Source organism: Chinchilla lanigera, unplaced genomic scaffold (genome assembly GCF_000276665.1).
Source record: "Chinchilla lanigera isolate Chin_1 unplaced genomic scaffold, ChiLan1.0 scaffold00041, whole genome shotgun sequence".
NCBI classification, from domain to species: Eukaryota; Metazoa; Chordata; class Mammalia; order Rodentia; family Chinchillidae; genus Chinchilla; species Chinchilla lanigera.
The window spans coordinates 5408489-5429272 of NW_004955442.1; the positions used below are offsets into that span (position 1 = coordinate 5408489).

The 20784-nt window shown below is 40.1% G+C and overlaps 1 pseudogene; it reads left to right on the forward strand.

The window, feature by feature from the left end:
- The first annotated feature begins 1010 nt into the window (after positions 1-1010).
- Positions 1011-2658, forward strand: LOC102020057 (annotated as a pseudogene).
- The last annotated feature ends 18126 nt before the right edge of the window (positions 2659-20784 follow it).

A 20784-nucleotide genomic window follows, 5' to 3' on the forward strand; every position in this document is an offset into this window, starting at 1 on the left:
AGTCTTCAACATGTGGAGAGCCAGTTTTTCCAGCACCATTTATTAAGGAGGCTGTCTTTCTTCCAGTGAACTTATTTAGCCCCTTTGTCAAAAATAAGTTGGCTGAGTGTGTTTGTGGCTGTGGCTGCATGAGAAGTATTTTACAGTGTAAAAACAATGCATCTTAAATTTAGAAATATGGCAATGGTTCTTTTTTTTTTTTTCCTTTTTGGCCCTTTTGAGACAGCATCTTGCTATGTAGTTCACGTTGGGCTTGAGCTCACTTTGTAACCCACACTAGTCTCAAACTTGCAATGATCCTCCTGCCTCAGCCTCCCAAGTGCGGAGATCACAGACATGTGCCACAACATCCAGCTAGTTCCTCTTTTATATAAAAGGAAATTGAAGCTCGGACTTCTAGCAATCTTCCCAAGATCATTCAGCAGAACCAGATGTTAACCAGGATCTGATTTTGAGTCTGGTATCGTTTCCTTAACTATAGAGGAAGAAGCATATGTTAGTGGCCATATATTCAAAGTTTAGAGTAGAAGAATTCTGAGTTCTAACTCTGGTGTTAAACATATGAGCTATTTCCCCAGATAGCTATGCAACCTCCCCACACCTCAATCTGTTCATCTGTCTACTGGGGGTAATAATATCTACCTCCTGAAGTTCTGGTGCAGATTGGATGAAATAATTTATGACAGGTGTCTCCATATGAAAAATTCTACATACATATCACATGCAAATCATATGTTAAAGTTAACATGTCAAACTGATTAGCAGGTAAAAATGGAAAGGGAGTGATAACAATTGTGGATTTTTCTTTCCCTCTACCAATAATATCTGTAAAAATAGTTCATTTGTTAAGAAGCAGATAGCATTGTCCTCTCAGGGAAATAATTCCACTTTTAAAACTTGGATTGGAGGTCCCTGGTTCTCTCGCTCTCTCGCTCGCTCTCTCTCTCTCTCTCTCTCTCTCTCTCTCTCTAGAAGATTCTGCCAGTTCTCCCTGCTCTGGGTACCTGGCTCTGCAATGCACCACCATGATGGGCCACCAACCTGTGCTCATGCTCAGCCAGAATACAAAGCATGAATCTGGAAGAAAAGTTCAGTTTGGAAACATCAATGCTGCTAATACTATTGCAGATATCATTCAAACATGTCTGGGATGCAAGTCCATGATGAAGATGCTTTTGGATCCAATTAGAGGCATCGTGATGACCAACAGTGGCAATGCCATTCTTCGAGAGATTCAAGTCCAGCACCCAGCAGCTAAGTCAATGATTGAAATTAGCCAGACACAAGATGAAGAGGTTGCAGATAGGACCACATCAGTTATTATTCTTGTGGGAGAGATGTTGTCCGTGGCTGAGCACTTCCTGGAGCAGTAGATGCACCAGCAGTGGTGATCGGTGCTTACCGAAAAGCACTGGATGATATGATTGGCACTCTAAAGCAAACCAGCACCCCTGTTGATGTCAATAACCACGATATGATGCTAAACATCATCATCAATAGCTCCATTACTACCAAAGCAATCAGTCGGTGGTCTTCTTTGGCTTGTAATATTGCCCTGGATGCTGTTAAGACTACACTTTGAGGAAAATGGTCAGACAGAAATTGACATCAAGAAATATGCAAAAGTGGAAAACATACCTGGGGGCATCATTGAAGACTCATGTGTCCCATGTGGCTTCATGATTAACAAGGATGTGACCGATTCACAAATGAGGCACTACATAAAGAACCCTCGAATTGTGCTGCAGGATTCATCCCTGGAATATAAGAAAGGAGAAAGCCAGACTGACACTGAGATACACGAGAGGAACTCTTTGCCCAAACCCTCCAGATAGAAAAAGAGCACATTCAGCAGCTCTGGGAAGACATCATCCAGTTGAAGCCCAACATGGTCATCACAGAAAAGGGCATTTCAGATTTAGCTCAGCACTACTTCTTACAGGCCAATATCACAGCCATCCTTAGAGTTCGGAAGACAGACAATAATCGGATTGCTAGGGCCTGTGGGCCCCAGAGAGTTAGCCCACTGGAAGACATGAGAAAAGATGATCTTGGGACAGTAGCAGGCCTGCTGGAAATCAAGAAAACTGGAAATGAGTGCTTTACATTCATTACTGAGTGCAAAGACTCCACACCCTGTACCATCCTCCTCAGAGGAGTCAGCAAAGAAATTTTCTCCAAAGTAGAGCACAACCTACAGGACGCTATGCAAGTGTGCTGCATCGTGCTCCTCGACCCTCAGCTGGGGCCAGGAGGTGGGGCCTCCAAGATGGCTGTGGTCCGTGCCTTGACAGAAAAATCCAAGGCCATGACGGCATGGAGCAGTGGACCGATAGGGCTGTAGCATGGGCTCCAGAGGTCATCCCTCGCACACTCATCCAGAACTATGGGGCCAGCACTATCTGCCTACTGACCTCCCTTCGGACCAAACACACAGGAAGGCTGTGAGACCTGGGGTATAAATGGGAGGACAGGGACTTGGTGGACATGAAGGAACTGGGCGTATGGGAGCCTTTGGCTGTGAAGCTGCAAACATAAAAGACAGCAGTGGAGACGTCAGTTTTGCTGCTGAGGATTGATGGTATCATCTCAGGCCACAAAAAGAAGGGTGATGGTCAGAGCTGCCAAGGGGGGGCTCCTGATGCTGACCAGGAGTGAACGGTGCACAAGGCGGCTTCAGCACACAGACCAGCAGTCTCCACTTTTCCTCAGCCAGTGTGCCAGGAACACTGTGCACGTCTTCGTTTGGAAGGGATCAGGGTGAGGGGCAAACTCTAGCCCCGCTCTGTTCCAGCTCAGTTTGCGAAAGGCACTGACCGGTCATTCTTCCCTATTGTAAGCCTTCCATTTAGTTTGCTTCCTATAATTAAATCTCAGTCATTTGAAATTTAAAGAAACTTGTACTGGGAAACTTGAAACTCAAATGCTATTCTTGTTCTCTTGCTTTGGCTCTGTTCATCTTGAGTAAATATACTTCCATTTTCTGTACTTCAGTTTGGGGTCTTATAAAATGGGTGTGGTCAATAGAATAAAATAGATAACTTCTTCAAACCTAAGTGTCAGTGATCATTGGTAAGCTGCAAATAAAGGTTTATTGCAGAACATTTGAGAGGATGAGAAGTTAGAGGATATTGGATACATTTACTGAAAAAAAAAAAACAAAAAGTTTACAGGTATCCGTTATTGATCAGCAAATTCCTCCCTGCTGGTAATGTTTCCAGAATCACTGGCCACCTCTGCTGCTTCCTCCTTTTCCCATTTATAAAGTGATATCTTAAATTTAGAAATTTTGAGGTTCAGCAGTCTCTTTTCCATCCCTGTTACCCCACCTGCTGTCAAGGTGGCTGCTACTAATTGCTGTGTTTCATTTTTCCCCTGCCACTCACGGGAATGAGCTTGAGCTGACTGTGCTGTTTGTCTCAGGGAGGAAGACATGTGCCCCAACTCCAAGGCACAAGTGAGTCAGGGGCTGCAGCGCACAGGCCACATCCTCGTAGACTTGGCAAGATGCTGAGCGGGAACGCAGATGAGGCAATAGCATTTCCCTTTTACCTGCTGGGAGTGTGGGGGCAGGGGTGAGGGTGGGTTCACAGGGAATGGATGCATCTGTGCAACTGTACCTGCACGTTTACATAGAGCTGTGAATCTTCATTTGTTCCTGGGGTATCTCACTGTCTGGTTTAATGTGTAACATCAGCAGTTTGGAATCTGGCAGTAGATTATCTTAGTTTTTATTTTAACTCTAACAATAACTACCCATGTGGCCTAGAAACAGGCACATAATCTAAGGCTCAGTCCTCTTCTCTGCAAAATGGGGGGAGTTATAATATGAATACCACCAAGACATGAGGATTAAATAACATCATATGTTAAGAATTAGCATACTGCTTGGCACATAGTAAAAACCCAACTAAATACTGTTTTAAATTACAACTACTTATCATCCCTTGTCCCCTTTGTGTTTTTCCTCCTTTGCTCTTATCAGCAGCTAACGTATTTTACTGCTTACTCATCAGTTTGCCATCTTACCACTTCATCCCCTTCCCAAGAACAATTCACCAAAAGTTGGTTTATTATTATTTTTGCTAACCGATATGTCCCCGGTTCTCAGCATACAGTGGGTGCTTAATAAATACCTCTCTGATCAATTGTGTTCATGTAGGTTTGTGTGTAGCTCTGTGTGTGTAAGTACATGTGAGTGACTTACCTAATGTGAGAAGGTGTTTGTGTGTATATATATTTATTATGACTGTGTCTATGTGTGCTGAGGGGAAAGAAGTCAGCCACAATTCTGGTATGAAAGAGGCTGAGTTTCAGGCATCTTACTGCAATGTTCTAGCATCTGAAAACATATCCACTAAAGTCACAGCCTGCATGTTGCACTGACATCAGTAGACCCATGGAATATGGGATAGCTTGCTGAGCAGCTCAGAAGCTTTCTTTCTCTACTGTTCATCTTATTTCTGCCTCATCTATATGCTCCTTGCAATGGGCCTATTGGCCCACAGGCCTGCACCCTTAAAATGAGTTAGTCCCCACAAATATATGTCACATTTCAGAAAATATCCTTCAGATAGCGGTAGGACCCATCATTTATAGATGATGTGGTGTTAGGAAATAGGGACATTTCCTTGCTTCCCTTGAGGATAATTTTCTGATATAATCATGAAATCTCTTTCACAGAAATGAAGATGATGATAATGATGTTGATGGTAATTGTAGTAGACATGGAGATGTGCTGTCTAAACTTTCTTCAAAGCAGGACTTGTACTCTCCTGGGAAGAGTGTGGTCAGCAGAGAGCCTACAGCTCTTAATTCATATGCAGATAGCCACTTGGTCAGAGGTGACACCATTCCCAGGGCATCCGTTATCAGGTGAAGCAGGAAGAGACAACACTGGCCATTTTGGCTTGATGCTGATCAATCTAGTGGACACTCCTTGCTCTGAGTTTATGGCCCAGTGGGCTAAAACTTCATTTGACTTCATCACAGTCTATGTCTCTATCCATTGTCTTTCTCTTTTTCACTCACATGTGACTGTTACTAAACATTTTGCCCCTAATGCTCTTCTTGTCCAAGTTAATGCCTAAGGAACATCTAACATCCTGAACTCCACCTCGCCGTCTGCTTCCAGGGAAATCAACCTGTAGTCATATGAACATACAATCAGATCTTATATATTTGTCTGTGTGCTGATCACTTCACATACATTAATTCATTCTCACAACCACTTCCTGGGCTCACACTGTCAACTCTCCATTTTGAGGATGAGAGAACATAGACTCAGAAATAATAGTGGCAAGTTCCATATCAATCAGCTAGTATATGGTGGGTCTCACTTGAAAGCTGGGTAAGAAGCAAGATCCTCGCAAAAAAACGCAAGTTATTCTTCATTATCTGTAAATTGGGCAGACTACATCCTAGGCTATACCCAAGTATGTGCAACAAGGGTCTATGCTTTATGGTGAACCAGCCAGCCAGTGTTATATTACTCTTTTAAACTTGGGGACAGATCATATGAACTGCCTCATGTTGCTGAGCAAGGAGTTTTGCTCAGGGTCAGGTAAGTATACTAATAACTCAGTGGATTTGAGAAAAGCAACTTTATTTTATTCTGAACATCTTGGGATGATAGAAAAACACCTGTGCCTGAAATCCTGCCTTGTTATTTTTAAGGTTGATGACCTTTGATAAGGTTCTTATTCCTCTGGGCATCCACAAAGTGGAATAATTTTACATATCACATGGAGTGGCTATGAGGGATAACTAAAATAATATTTATGTGATGCCTGTCAGAACAATGATTATTTAACAACAGTAACCATATATTGAAAACCTAGAGTGTATCAGGCTTTCTGCGGAACAATTTTGCATACAACATGAATTTGCATACAACAAGAATTTTGCATGCAACACGAATTTGTATCTTCAAATCAACACTATGAAGGGGTGTAGCTTAGTTATAGAATATGTGCTTAGTATACATGAGATTCTGGGTTCAATACACATGCGCGTGCACACACACACACACACACACACACACTACAGAGTCACTGTGCTTATCCTCATATCAGAGATTGGAAAATGAAGGTTCACAGAATTTAATAATTCACCCAAGTGTCATAGAACCAGTAAGTGATATAACCTGGATTCAAAATCCACATACCCATCCATGGCATAGTGGAGGTTCACAAACTGTTTCTAGTCTCCTGGAAGAATTAAATTTTACCATTATGAATACCCAAACCAAATAAACATTATAAATCATTTGAAGAAAATAGGTGAACCTCATGCTGTGTTCCACATGTAGTTTTCTCATTTCTACTCTTTTCAGCTGGTAGACCATAAATGGGTAGATCATGTGGCTTTGCTTGAGTGACATAATCCCTCCCTAGATGGGTGAAACTAAAGGCACCAGGCAGTTTGTCTCAGCAAGGAGAGAAAAGTAATGAAGACTGTGTGTGGTCTTTTCATGCACATTTTACCTTTTCTAAAGGACACCATCAAATCAAATAGGATCCACTTAAATGAGTTAATTTTGATTTGATTACCTCTATAAAGATCATATCTCCAAATAAGGCCACATTATGACATGCCAAATATTTCAGACACCAATGTGTCATTTTGTGGGGAGCTCATTTAATCCATTGCACTCACTATAGAAATAATGAGTGAATATTTGGTGTGTATCATCCATAGCACTCAATAGAGTGTTTTGCACATAAAGCAGCCATGAAACAGCAGGGTGGTGTTGCCTAATGGTTGGGGCAGCATTTTCAACCAGAGTGTTGTGATCCCAATAGGGTAAAAATTGGCTCTGCGGATTAAAAACTCGTTATTTTTATGTAAGATAAAAGTAAAAATATGTATACAATACATTAAATACTATATATATATATATATATATATATATATATATATATATATATATAACACTGTATCTTAAGTTAAAATTTCATATAGGGAAGATGATTCAGAAAAAAATTTGCTTCAAAAGGTTCCTTAGGGAGATGGCATCAGAAAAAAATTAAGAAACACTGCTCTGGAGTGAGATTGTTGTGGATGAATCTCTGGTTATGTCATTTCTCATACAACCTTGGAGCTAGTCATTCCAAGAAAACAGTGAGGTAATTTGTTTAGCTTCTTGCACATAAAAGTGCTTCATAAATATTAGTCATGGTTACCATCTTTAGTGGTATGCTGTGCATGCTGAGATCTGTGGTGAGTGACTGATCAAAGCCTGTTTCAGGGACCCAAGTACTAAAATCTCATAGGTTCCAATCTCAGCCGTGTGGTCCACATTCCTGCCTCTGAGATGATGACGCTTGTACATGTGGGTCAGGGTACCTTTGGTGGGATGTGCCATAGTCTTTTTACCTCAGGACAGGTTGCAGTTTATTTTTGTTTGGTGTGTCCCCCAAAGTTTCACACCTTGAAAGTTTGGTTCCCACAGTAATGATGTTAAAAAGTGGGGAAACCTTGAAGAAGTGTGCTCTAGTTAACCTTTCCATTGCTGAGTACAATATCCAACACCCACAATTTAAAAGAGGAGATGTTTAATTTGGCTTATGTTTTAAAGGGAGTTAGTCTATGGTTGGCTCCAAGACAAAAGCTCCATGGCAGAAAGGCCTGGTGGAGCAAAGTTGTTCAGATGATGGCAGCTTGGAAGCAGAACAGGATAACGGTGCCAGAGAACAAGGGCAGAGGGACTAGACGTAGATCCCAAGGTCACACTTCCATTACCCACCCAGACACATCTAGAAGTATACTTTACCAAGACCCTAGGTAGATTCCAAATCCAATTAAATTGATATTCTATCCTAACTGTCCCAGTAGATTATTAGTTTATTAGCGGGGCTAGCCTCAGAGGGGTTAAGGTAGTTCTTGTGAAACCCTGAGTGAGTCCTCACAAGAGTAACCTATTAGAACCCCTTCCCCCGCTCATACTGATGGCCCCTGCTCAGATATGCTTTTGCCATTATGAGGTCATCCCCGATGAGGTTCTCACCAGAGCCAAACTGATGCAGTGCCATGGTCCTTAGTCTCTAAAACTGTGAGCTAAATAAACCTATTTTCTTTACAAAGTCACTTGATCTCAGTTGCTGTGTTGTACTGATAGAAAGCAGAGTAATACAGTGCTGATTTATAATCCACATCCCAGTGTATGGGAAACCGTCAATTTTTCCAAGGACAGCAGGATCACCTAATGCTCTCTGTCTAATCTATCAGTTTAATTATAAGAAGGAAAAAAAATCAATGTTCTGCTAAGGGAGTAAAGTCATTTAAAGTGATCTCAAATTGAATTGTCAAGAGTAAAAGTGAATTTATTATGAGAATGGGGACTGATCATTTAACTCCAATTAGTCCTAAGACACTGTGCCTGTACTTACTAGAAAGATACTGTGTCACTGGGACTTAAGTGGAGTGAAGGCATGGAGACAGAGACATTGTCCCTGTCAGCTTTATTTTCCTATGATTGAGCCCAGCACTCAGCACTCTACTGGCATGCATTAAATGACTGAAAGATGTTAGGCATTAGCAACTCTGAGGTTTCAGAGTTATCTCTAGCTTACAGTAACCTGCCACCTGGATACTTTGAAAGGCTGGCTATAGGGTACAGCATCCATGGCATCCACAAAAGGAAAGTAGCACCATGATACACTTCCAGCTCTCTGCTCTGAAGGTCAACTCTTCAGCAGCAACAAAGTACCAAACCTCAGTTGGGTATTTATGCAGTGGATCCAATAAGATCATTGGGTTCTTTTTTTCTTTCTTTCTTTCTTTTTTTTTTCTGGTACTAGGAATTGAACTCATGACCTCATGCTTGCCAGGCAGGCACTGTGCCACTGAGCTAAATCTCCAGCCCTGATCATTGGGTTCTTGATGCCTAGGAGCGACCAAGATACAGAACAAGTAGGTTTTACAAACATAGCAAACATAGTACATAGCACGGTGTTGCCTTGTAGCTACTGTAACTTCAGGAGTACTTGAGAGGGAAATTAAAATTCTGAGCTGCATTACCTGAAAGGGTAGGTGGGTTGTACTGCAGAAGTTGGGGCGTCTAACCAAGGATGAAGCAACCCTTTTCTTGAATGCCACCTTGCTTCCCAGGCATGTATCTATACTGTCTTTGATTTTGTGTAGCTCTTCACTAAGCTCTCGGTAACTTCTCAGTATGCAAATGTTGAACTAACAGATGTGAAAATGAATATTCAGGTGTCAGGAGATGGTCCTTTATCATGAAGACAGTTACCTATCTCTCCCTGTAATTTCTTACCTCATCAGTAACATTTCAATCCTGTGTATTCACTTGCTATCAAATCAGGTTAGAGATAGAAGGTTATTTGGCTCCCTTGGAAAAATCACTCAATGGACTCCACTGTGTGCTGTGTGAGTCTAGTGTGCAGCCAGGAGTGACAGTAATGAGTGCAGAGCCACCCCCAGTTCATCATCTTCAGAGGATGCCAGGAACCCACCCCTAGACATATTTTTTAGAAGTCATGAAGGTGAGGAGGGGTTTCTAAGTCCACAACCTGCCCAACCAATTTGAGAGCTTATTATCTGACTTTAACCTTTCATTGTATGTTTGAGGAAGCACAGAAAAGAGGAAAATGACTTACCCAAGTCTGTCCCTTTCAGTTTTCACTTCCTCCTTAGAAACAGTGCTTGACCTTAGTGGATATATATATGTTTGATGACTGACTAGTTGTTAAATGACTTTTACGCTGTATCTTGACACAGACAGTATATCACAGGCTGTAGAGCCAGGCTTACTTGATTCAAACCCCAACCCAGCCATGTAGTAGCACTGTCACTTTAGACATGTTACCTAATACTCCTCCATTTTCTCATCTGCATCGTGATGTGTTAATCAGCTTTCTGTCCCCCATGACAGTATACTTGAGAATAGCAAATTAAAGGAGGAAATGTTTATTTTGGCTTACGGTTTCAGAAGTGTTAGTCCATGGTCATCTGGCTGCCTCGCTTTAGGCCTATGGGGAGGCAGAAACACCATGGTCCAAGGCCCTGATGGGGTAGAGCTGATGTGCTGGCAGATTCCCTTCTTTATCTTTTGCTCCATCCAGACCCCACCCTGCTGGGTAGTGCCATCCACAATCAGGGAAGTCCCTCACAGATACATCCAGAAGTGTGCTTTACTAACTTTCAAGGAATTTCTCAGTCCAGTCCAGTTGAAAATCCAGATTGACCATCACATATGAGAATAATCTTAGAACCTATCTTGAAGGATTTTAAGAATTCAATGATGCTAATAAGTAAAGTTGACAGAATCAGCAAGGAAAGCTGTATAAACACATTTACTTACAAAAATTATTTATCTAAAATTCAAATTTATCTGGGTCTTATTTTTTCTCCTAAATCTGGTAACAACACCTTTTCAAGCCAGTTCAGGTTGACAATATCAGCTAAGGAAAATAAACACTTATTAATAAGACTTTATTTTTTTTTCAAGATGGTGTCAGAAAATTAGCATGTGAGACTGAGATCTACTACTAATTACCTGTGTGTTTGGGCCAAAACAGTTTGCATTTTAGGATCTTTGCTGCTTATTTTGAAAATGGACAAAGCATATCCTATGACTCCTTGAATAGTCATTGTCTCTACTTTCCATTTCCCACTGAGGCTTGTGTCTGAGCAGAAAAAGCAACCACCAAGGCAAGTAAGGCAAGGCATATTTGTAAACACAAGTTCCTTGGTTATTACCAGGCTAGAAATGAAAACAAAGCCCATGCTTAGAGACCCCAGAACATACTTGATAGCTAATCAAGCATATTCTTATCAGCCCAGAATGTACATTGCAATAAGCTGAGGATTTTTAATTAGATGCCAATGCCAGGTCTCTAACCTTTGAGATACTGGTTCAATGAGTCTACAGAAGAGGCAAGCATATTCAAGTGGCCAAAGTGTTTCTAGTCTGCATTTAGGGCTGAGATCACTGGCTAGCTGCTTCTGTGAGCTCAGATATCCTTTCATATTCTCCTCAAACTCACCCCAAATCTTCCAACAAAAGCAAAGGCTCATAAGATCAAAAGTCACACTGTTCATGATTATTTGATTTTCATTTGCAAGTGGCTGTGCCCATTGTGATGCAATTAGATGAGGAGACAATCCTACATATAAAAGCTAAGACATGTCAGCAACAGGCTAATCTTGGCTACAGTCTCCGCTTACGGTTGAACAGTGTATTTTCAGCTCACCTTACTTGTCTCATTCCAAGAAAGTGAACTTTCTGCAGCATTCTACACTGTAACTTAACCTGACTATCCAGGAAACATTCTTCCTAACCCACTATGTAAGGCATTGTATTTCTTTATTATAAAATGGTTTGAGTATGCAGAAGAGTGTAGATTCATTCAATAAACTGCAAGCAGCCACATGCCATCTCCTAGATTGAACAAATGCTGATGTTTTGTTCATATCTTCCTGTGTGGTCTTCCCTCAGGTGTTGACCACTATTCTGAAATTATCTAGCACACTTTTACACAGATATCTATGTTATATGCAAATGTCAAAACAGCATAGAAAGCTATCTTGTATATTTTTTCTGTTTTAACCTGAAATAATTCTGCTGATACCTGAGTTGTTTTTGATTGGGTGTAGGCTTTATAATAAACGTTATCTCCAGCTCCAAGTGCAAAATCCCGCAACCCCAGCCAAACAAGGAAACAAAACCCAAAACCCACAACTCAGCTTCAAGTAAGTTCAGAAGAAATTAGACTCTAAATGCTTACATCTAGGGCAAGAAATAAATCACAAAACTATTAATAAAATCAGACAAGCTTATATGCATTAACAATTTATACCAGTTCACACAATATTAAAAGATAAAAAACACTACATAAATTAAAGAACTCAAAAGTATGATCTAAGACTTCCTACAATGCTTTACTCATGGTTAAAGATCAGATTTTGCTATCTCAGAATCTAAACTATAAAACAACCATTTTTATTCTTTGAAAATCAGCATTACTAATCAGATAAGGAAAAAGACCCTCTGTGTGCATCAGCATTGTATGTATGTTTTTAAATGATACATGAATGAAATCACACTAAATGCAGCTTGCTTTTTTTGTTTATCTTTTGAGATTTATCTGAATCTAGCAAATTCATTTTAACAGCTATCTAATGTTTCATTACATAAACATCTAACACTTATTTGATCCATTCTAGCACATTTTCCTTCTACCAACATGACATTGAGAGTATTTTCAGACACATATATTCATGTCTTGGTAAGGAGTCTTGTCCTTCCTAAGAAATATATGCATAATTTTATATAATATATGTGTGTATTATATAATATACAAGTTGTATTGTATAATGTTATTATAATATTATATTACATATAATTATATTATATATAATTATATATAATATTATTATAATATTATATTATATATAATTATATATATTATTATTCTACAATATAATTGTATATTATTATACAACTTGTGTATTTGCACAAACATTATTATATAAAAGACTACAATTCTATAAAAGACTATGCACACCTCCTATCAGTCAATTATTAGTATTAAGTAAAACTTAATTTCTTTCTTAATGTCTAAATAAAAGTAAGTTGCCAGTAGGACTAATATTATCTTCTCATACTTTAATAGGTTTTCTTAGTTTGCTTACACATATCTTGCTTTGGAGCCCATTGCTTTAGCTAAATTATTTTATGTATTTATTAGTTAGCTGTTTTTACTCTCTCCAAGATAAGAATTGACAAGAGAATTTACTTCTGATCAAAATAACCCATCGTTTTTCTACCAGCTATGTGTGTTTTTTAAAGGTCTTCTCTCACTGTAAAACAAGCCCACTCTCTATTTTCTACATTATTCTATCCTCATTTCTAGAACAATCCACTCCCATAAATAAGTTTTAAAACCCATATAATCCAATCATTCTCTGAGTTTCTACTGGCCTTTCTCCTGTTAGTTCAAAAGTCTTGTCCCCCTCCTCGACTAGCACATCTCTGAATGCACTGATGAAACTGTGTGTTTGTGATTTCAGAAACATGTAAGGTTGGTCTGCTGTACCTCTGTGGCTAAGAAACCATCTGTGCTACTAAATTTCCTTAAACCCCATATTTTCCTACCCCACTGCCTTAGAATACACTTGTAGCTTAACAAGCATTGGAACAGTCTGGTTGCAAAATCATCCCCACATTTGCACCTCCCAGTGCTGACTACTCAGATATGGCTGATTGGAAATGTTGGAGTAGGTGAACTCAGCATGGTTTGAAGGGCTAGTTGATTGACTTGGTCAAATTAAACACGGGCACAGTAGGGAACTGCCATTCTAGATTTTCCGAGGAGGCTTTTTAAAACTATAAATGACTGCAGTTATTAGCACTACAGATTTGGATTGGAACTAGGAGACTAATGGCCTGGGTATGACTGCCTGTGTGTGTGTGTGTGTGTGTGTGTGTGTGTGTGTGTGTGTTGAGGGGGATCTTCAGATTTTGCCCATTTTCTTGCTGTTCACCTTGTTTTAGATTTGGAGTAGAGTTTCCATTTCAAATGATGAAAAATTCAGCAAGGTATAAGTTATGAGTTCATCGACTCTGGGTTCAAAATCTCAGTTATGTACTTAAGAACAATATGAACTTGAGCAAATAGCTTGACTTTTCTGGATCTTGGGTTCCTGTTTTAAAAAAGGAAGACAATAATAACATCTCCCTATTGCAAAAGTTAAGTGAAAGAAAAATAAATGGTAACCATGGGGGGGAGGTTTCTCCCATTCCTTCATTTTATGGCTCTAGTTTGCCAGGATAATGGTACCATAGAGTAAAGCCTGCATGGCACCTGCATTCAATAAGCACTCAACGCGTGGAATTTGCAAAAACTATCATCACTGAATTGTTGTTGGCAAACATTGTTGGATATTTTATTTAGAGGTTTACCCTGGTAGTTGGTTTTATTGTTCAAGTTTAAATTTTGTTGGTTGAAATTCTTTGTTATACTGGCATGATAAATGATTTTTGGACGTAACTGAGAACTTCGAGGAAGGAAAAGAATTGTATACACACATTAACTCAAATTGTTACAAACTACATCCTTGCTACTCAAATGTAATCTAATAACTTGCAACATTAGTATTTCCTGGGAACTTTTTACAAATACACAATCCAGGTACCTTCAGAGCTATTGGATCAGAATCTGTGTTTTAATAAGATCTTTAAGTGATCTGAAGCACAGTAAAGTTTGAAATGCATTTACTTAATATTATATATATATGGAAACACGTCTCCTCTTCTTAGATGACACATTTTCTATTTTCACATGCTGATTCTGTTTCTGCAAGAAAGTTAGTGGACAAAAAAGACTCAATGCTACATTAAAGCACCAATCATTCAGCAATCTACACAATCTAATTGACGTAAACCACTTAAATAAGATACTGGATAGTTTTTCAACAGATAAGTAACTGATGGAAGTTTTGAACATGACCAGTGGATGGTCCATAACTTTCTAGAGCCACTAAAAAAATTATTGGTATTGTTTCATGTGATAATAAAACCAAAGCAGAAATTCTAAGCATTTTAATTCTAGATAATCTAAATGTCTTCAGTAGAGCTTTTAAAAGATTTCTATAAAAAGAAATTTTTCTTAGAAGAAAATACTTGAATTATGGAATAATTTCATTTTTGTCTTTGATTTTTTCCCCAGTATTTAAGTGCATAGGTCATCCATTAAGTCCCACAGACAGATAGTAACCTCGAAGTCATTCCTGACTCCCACTGCGATTTCCAATGATCACAAGTAATATTTGTGCTCCAAATGTTCCTGCAGTCCCTACAATGCACATATTAGTAGTATATTCTCTGTAGTAGGATTGAGTATGTTAAGACATCTTCCATGTGTCACCCAGTGCCCATCACACAGTATACCTTCAGTGAAAAATGGCCAACATGGGCACACCAATACCTTCCCTAATCTCAGGTCCTCCCTGCAGAGGCAGTGCTCTGCAGTGATTAAGAGCACAAGCCTGGAGCAAACTTTCCTGGACTTAAAGCCTCATCAGGTCTCTTACCGGGATTGTGAGCATGTGAGACGTCTCTTAGCTTTTGGAGCCTCAGTTTCCAAAAATCATGGTCTTCAGTTTGTTTTGAAAGTTTAACAAGTGCAAATGTATAAATCATTAATTAGCACAGTACCAGTACGTGGTACATGTAGAATAACTGCTCACTATTATTACTGTTGTTATTATTACCATCATCATGACCACCATTATGTTTTCTGGATCAGAGTTGTGGTGTCTCAGGTTCCCAAGGTGTTTGAACACCGATTCCTCAAGTGTTCCTGAGTGGAAATGCACGGTCTTGAATGTTGCCATCCACTTTTCCCCCCTCCCTGTCTCTCACCCCTGATTGTTCATTGTCTCATTCTCTGGGCTCACACAAAGAATGAACCCCTACCCTTACTCAATGTTACTGACAATGCACTCAAATAAACATTCTCCAACCAAAGAAATTAACCAAACACAGATGTTCTCATTATAACAATCACTTGCATTATTCAAAAAATGATTAATGTCCAGGGAAACCACTCATTCAAAGAGCACAATAGTTTATATATAGAGAGAATCAAGTTTCTTCCAGAGGTTGATCCAAGAATAAATGAAATAGGAAACAATCTTTGAGAAGCCTTTTATCATTAAGTTGTCTATTTAATAAAAATATTTCCCAGTGTTCATTATAATTGGGTATTGTCTGTTTAATATTGTCTATATGGTATATTGTCTGCTGAATAAAAATACTGAATGGTGTTAATTATATTTGGGTGAAAAGAACCATCTCGCATATTCGTTGAAAGACATAAACCTCCCAAATTTTGCATGTTGAGTGAATGCCGAATGGGGAAACATCTCTTGTTGCTTGTTCTAAATTTGCTTCTTTTTTTTCCTCCGGGTGTCTCTTGTCTTTCTATGATTCAACATCTATGGCAAAGAAACAATTGCTCTTCCTTCCCCCTTGGAGCATGTGATCCTCAGACACAATCACTCCTCCCTAGAGAATTCTTGTCTATTTCATATTTCATTAAGGACCTAGTAGGCACAGATCTTTCAGAGGAAGCCCAAACTAGTCCCAAAGGGCACAGTAAATCTGTCAGTGCAGTGCTAAGCCAATTGCAATAAGGATAAGGACATGTTTAGAGAGAAATTCTTAGACTGAATAGGTCCTCAAAGATGATCAGGATTGGATTTTAGTACAGTTTCTTAGCCCCTCACCTCAAATAAGTGTTCCTCAAACTTGGGTATGCACCAGAAGTCACATGGAAGTTTTGTTAACACATGGATAACTGGCCTCCGCCCTTAGAGTTTCTGGTTCCGAGGATCTGGGAGGGCCTGAGGATGTGTCCTTCCAGTCTCTAGGAATTGCTGATGTTGCTAGTCTCTAGCCCATCCTCTGAATACTTCTTCCCTGGAGTTTCTCAACCAGAATCTTCTGAGGCTAGAGGGTGTGTATTTCTAGCGTGCATGCTAAGGGAAAGCTTAAAACCACCAATCCATTGCCGGCCTACTCTGTGCTGGATCCTGCTGACTCCATGATCCCATACTCTCGCTTTTGGTTCCAAGTCTACAAATGCTTTACAATGCTCCAATTTAAAGCTATTCTGCACCTTCTCGTCTTTGCACGTGGCTTGTTGTGTGTCCAGAATTCTCCTCCTACCTCTCCACTTTGTCCTTCCAAAGTCCACCTTCATATACCAACTTCCTCGGTGCTGTCCTTTCTGCCTCCCTATCCTTGCCAACAACATTTATTTAAAACTCTATTCCATTGTTTATTGTTTCACCCAACAAATTCTTACTGGGCTCCTCTTTGGTGGCTGTCACTGTGCTAATTGCCTAAAATAAAATGATGAGTAAACTCAGACTTTCCTCAAGGGAAAAAATTCCTTCAAAGAAGCTACGATCTGTAGATAGAGACATGGAATAACAGCTACAAATGATGACATCATATCTGTATTTTGCTGACCGTACAAATTTTAACATCTGATTTATCTAACACTGAAACAGCCTTTTTCTGCACTTGCTTATTCTTAGAGGCTGTGGCTTATTGGAGTGCCAATGCTACATGTTCTCATCTCTGTGTTCCCATAGCCTGCAGAGTATTGATCACAGGGTTGAGTATTTTCTGAGTTCAATGAAACATAGTTCTTCTTCCCAAAGGGCTAACAATCTAATGCTAACACAAAAGTAGCAGATGTGGAAACCTTAATTCTATTACTAGCTGGCATCAGAAGTCCTTCTGTTGGGGGGACTCTTTTTGTTGAGAGAAATTCCCTAAGAAGTCACTTGGGGGATGAAGAGATGTTAGTGTCTGGAGTTTGGAGAAAAAACAAGGCAGTGAAAGAAAAGGTTATGTGCCTCTGTGTGAGAAGATGAAAGAGGGCAGTTTTCTCCTGAACTGTAGAGAAAGGGAACAAAATAAATGGGAATACAAAAAAAAAAAAAAAAGAAAATGGGAATACAATGGGAAGAGTGAAGAACCGAAGGATTAAGAAAAGTATCTACCATCCGTGAGATGGGATGAGGTTACGGTGCAAGATGGGATGAAAGAGCCCAGGAAAATTCTCCAGCCCCAAGATGACTCAAAACATTTCAATAATAGGAATTTCTTCCTAAATTTGTTGTGTCATTTTGATTGAGATTTCTTTTATGTCTGTACTACACACCTGGTAATCTCCAGTAAAATCCATGAACTCACAAAGGCTTATGCTGAGTGCCTTTGTTAGTGTATACTTGCATGGAAGTTGGTGAAGAAGCAGGGTTTTATGTCTGACAGCAGGTGAAGACTGGACCAGGATATGTAGAACAATGGTAAGATTACCTCTGAGATGCAGTGATTCTGTTGAGTTAGGATGACACTTAGTGAAGAAATCCTGCACATGATAGCACACCCAAAAGACACTTTTCTAGCCCAGAATACAATGCAATGAACACAATGGAAAAGTCTTTGATCTTGAGTGAGGAAAGACATTTAATAAACCGGAGTGCTGAGAGCTAAGAAGCAAAGTGAAGTTAGGCAAGATGATGGGGTCATGGTAGCACATGGCCAAGCAAAGCCCTTCTGAGGAGGAAATTTTGAGTAGAGATCTGAGTCACATGCTATCTGGGGAAGAGATCTCTGGACAGAGGGGACGAGTATGGGAACCCTGCGATGGAACATTCTTGACACATCTGAAGACAGCAAGCATGCCAGCAGATCTGGAACAGAGCTGGAGCAGGGAGGAGGAAGGGAGATGGGGTCAGCAGGCAGCAGAGGCCAGCTCATGGGAGTGTTGTAAGACAAGGAGTCCAGATATTTTGCCTGGAGTAGAATGGCATGCAGAATGGAAAATTTTGATGAGTCTGGGGTAGAGAAGTAACATGATCTGAGTATGAGTTTGTGAATCTTTTCTCTGACTTCTGTGTGGAAAATAGACTGGAAGTGTCAAGGGTAGAAAGAGGGAAAGCAAAAAACCCCATATTTGCAGAACTCACAAAGAACTCTCTGAATTTCCCCTGGCCATGAAGATGAGGCCGGTTGTAGGTGGTTGGAAGACCCATGTAATGTCTGGATTTACTACTATAACTCTCCTAACTTTCTTCTGCTGTTGCTATTAGTAATACTGTTACTATCATATTATTACTGTTGCTGCTACTGTTAATATAGGGTAATAAACACTTCTTATGTGACAGAAACATTGAAGAGTGATTTCCATAATTTAAATTATTTCTTTCACTTCTCAACAAACCCATAGTTAGAAGCTATTTATAATCCGTACTTTGTAGATGAGTAAATTAAGCTTGAGAAATGTTAAGTGAGTCACTCAAGGTCACATAACTAGTAAGTGACGGCAGTGGTGTTTGACCTTCATCCTTTTTGACTCCATTGCCCATAATGCTCTATTTAGTAATGACAAAAAATAGTGAACTATGTGTTAAAACAAATAATAATGTCTATGGGGGTAATAATCCATTACATAGTGGCTCATTTAATTAATCATTTATGAAAGCCAAGTGAATGAAACAGAGGAGACATCAACATGGGTGCAAGTAGAAGAGAAGAAGGCTTTGAAGTGATGGAATAGGATGGCAGAGCCATAAGGTGCGATGCCTTAGAAGATGTGCTATGTGGTGTAGTGTGGGGTGGGTCTGCCTTAGGAATAGTCAGGTGGAACAGCAGGTATAGCTAAGTCCTGCAACTAGGAACAAGATTCACATTTCAGGTTTCTATGTACCTTGGACAAGTTTTTTTACTTCTTGTGCCTCAAGTTTGTCATCTAAAAATGGGAAAACCAGTACCATTCCTCTATGGGCCAAGACAAAGCATGTAAAACTTATGAAATGCTTAGCATAGAGCATATACCCAACAGAGGATGATATAGAGAGAAGTGGATACAATTAAGAAATATTTACTTTTTGGGGCTGGGGATTTAGCTCAGCGGCAGAAGCGCCTGCCTGGCAAGTGCCAGGTCGTGAGTTCGGTTCCCGGTACTGGAGAAAAACCAAAAAAAAAAAAAAAAGAAATATTTACATTTTGGTGCTGGATGTAGGTGTAAAAAGAAGATGTTTCCCAGGTGGAGTTAAGGGGAAAGATGTGTCCTTGATTGAAATAGATAACCCTGGAGATGGATGAAGAATCAGATTTATTCAATGCAAAGTGAAAGCGTCAGGAAGAGAGAAAGCGAAGAGAAAAAGAGATGGGGAGGATTGAGAGACTATTTCTCTAAGAGTGGAAGGGTGTAAGGAACAGAAAGATGTCCTGAGAAATGTAGAAGAAAAAATGATGTCTCTTCTCTATCTTTATGGAGATGTTGAGTCATCCATCCATGTGGGAAATGAAGGAGAAAGAGCAGGTATTAGAGAAAGGAGAACATTAAAGGGGGGCATTGTCGTTTTGAATCTCTGCCAAACAGAACCTAAGGCAAAGACTTGGATATCGGTACTTTATCTGAGAGGTGATTTCCAATAGCAGGAGTGAGTGAGAAGGAGCATGAATAGGGGAAGGATGGGAAGCTGATAAAAGGAGGCATCCTGGAGCTGTTTACCACTATGAGCAATCAGAGATTGTGCTGCTGGGGCCCGTTTGAGTAGCAGTGATACACCTACCTCACAATGTTTTCCCTGCAGGCCACAGCCTGGGGCATGTATCTGGTGAGCCTCATCTCCCATTGACTGAGGGCTGTGCGGTGGGTATGAAACCCCCTGCACTTGTAAACTCTGCCTGTGTGTGGCAGGAGTGACCTGACATCATTTTGATACAGGCCCTGAGACAGAAAAGCGAAGAAACCCAGTGACAACTGGATGGAGGGGATGCAGTCTGCAAGCCCCAGCTGTAGTTAAAGTCAGAAGGGGGCCAAGGGTGCAGGACCAGTTCTCTGGATGACCTTGAAGTGACTTAGCTGCCCTTGTTTCTTTCTTTTGGTTCTCAAGAATTACTGTCAAATGCACTGGGAATAAGACATTCTGAAATAAGAAGGGAAGGAGCAGGCACAGTCTGGGCTCTGTTCCTGTCCCCTCCCAAACAAGGATGTCCTTCAGTGAAGTGACTCCTGATGCCTTGAACTGTAAAACCCAGTGTGGTCCTTCTTCCAAGTTTCCTCTGCTGTGGTGCATACAGATGGGACTCCATACCTGCCAGGCAGCTTTGCTGAACCTCAGGGTTCCTCATGAATCCTTGATTCCTGTGGATCCTCTTAATGGCCTGCGGTAAATCCACTTCACATGACTTTTGTGTAAGTGTTCGGTCTCACCAGTCAAGCAAGTTGGTAA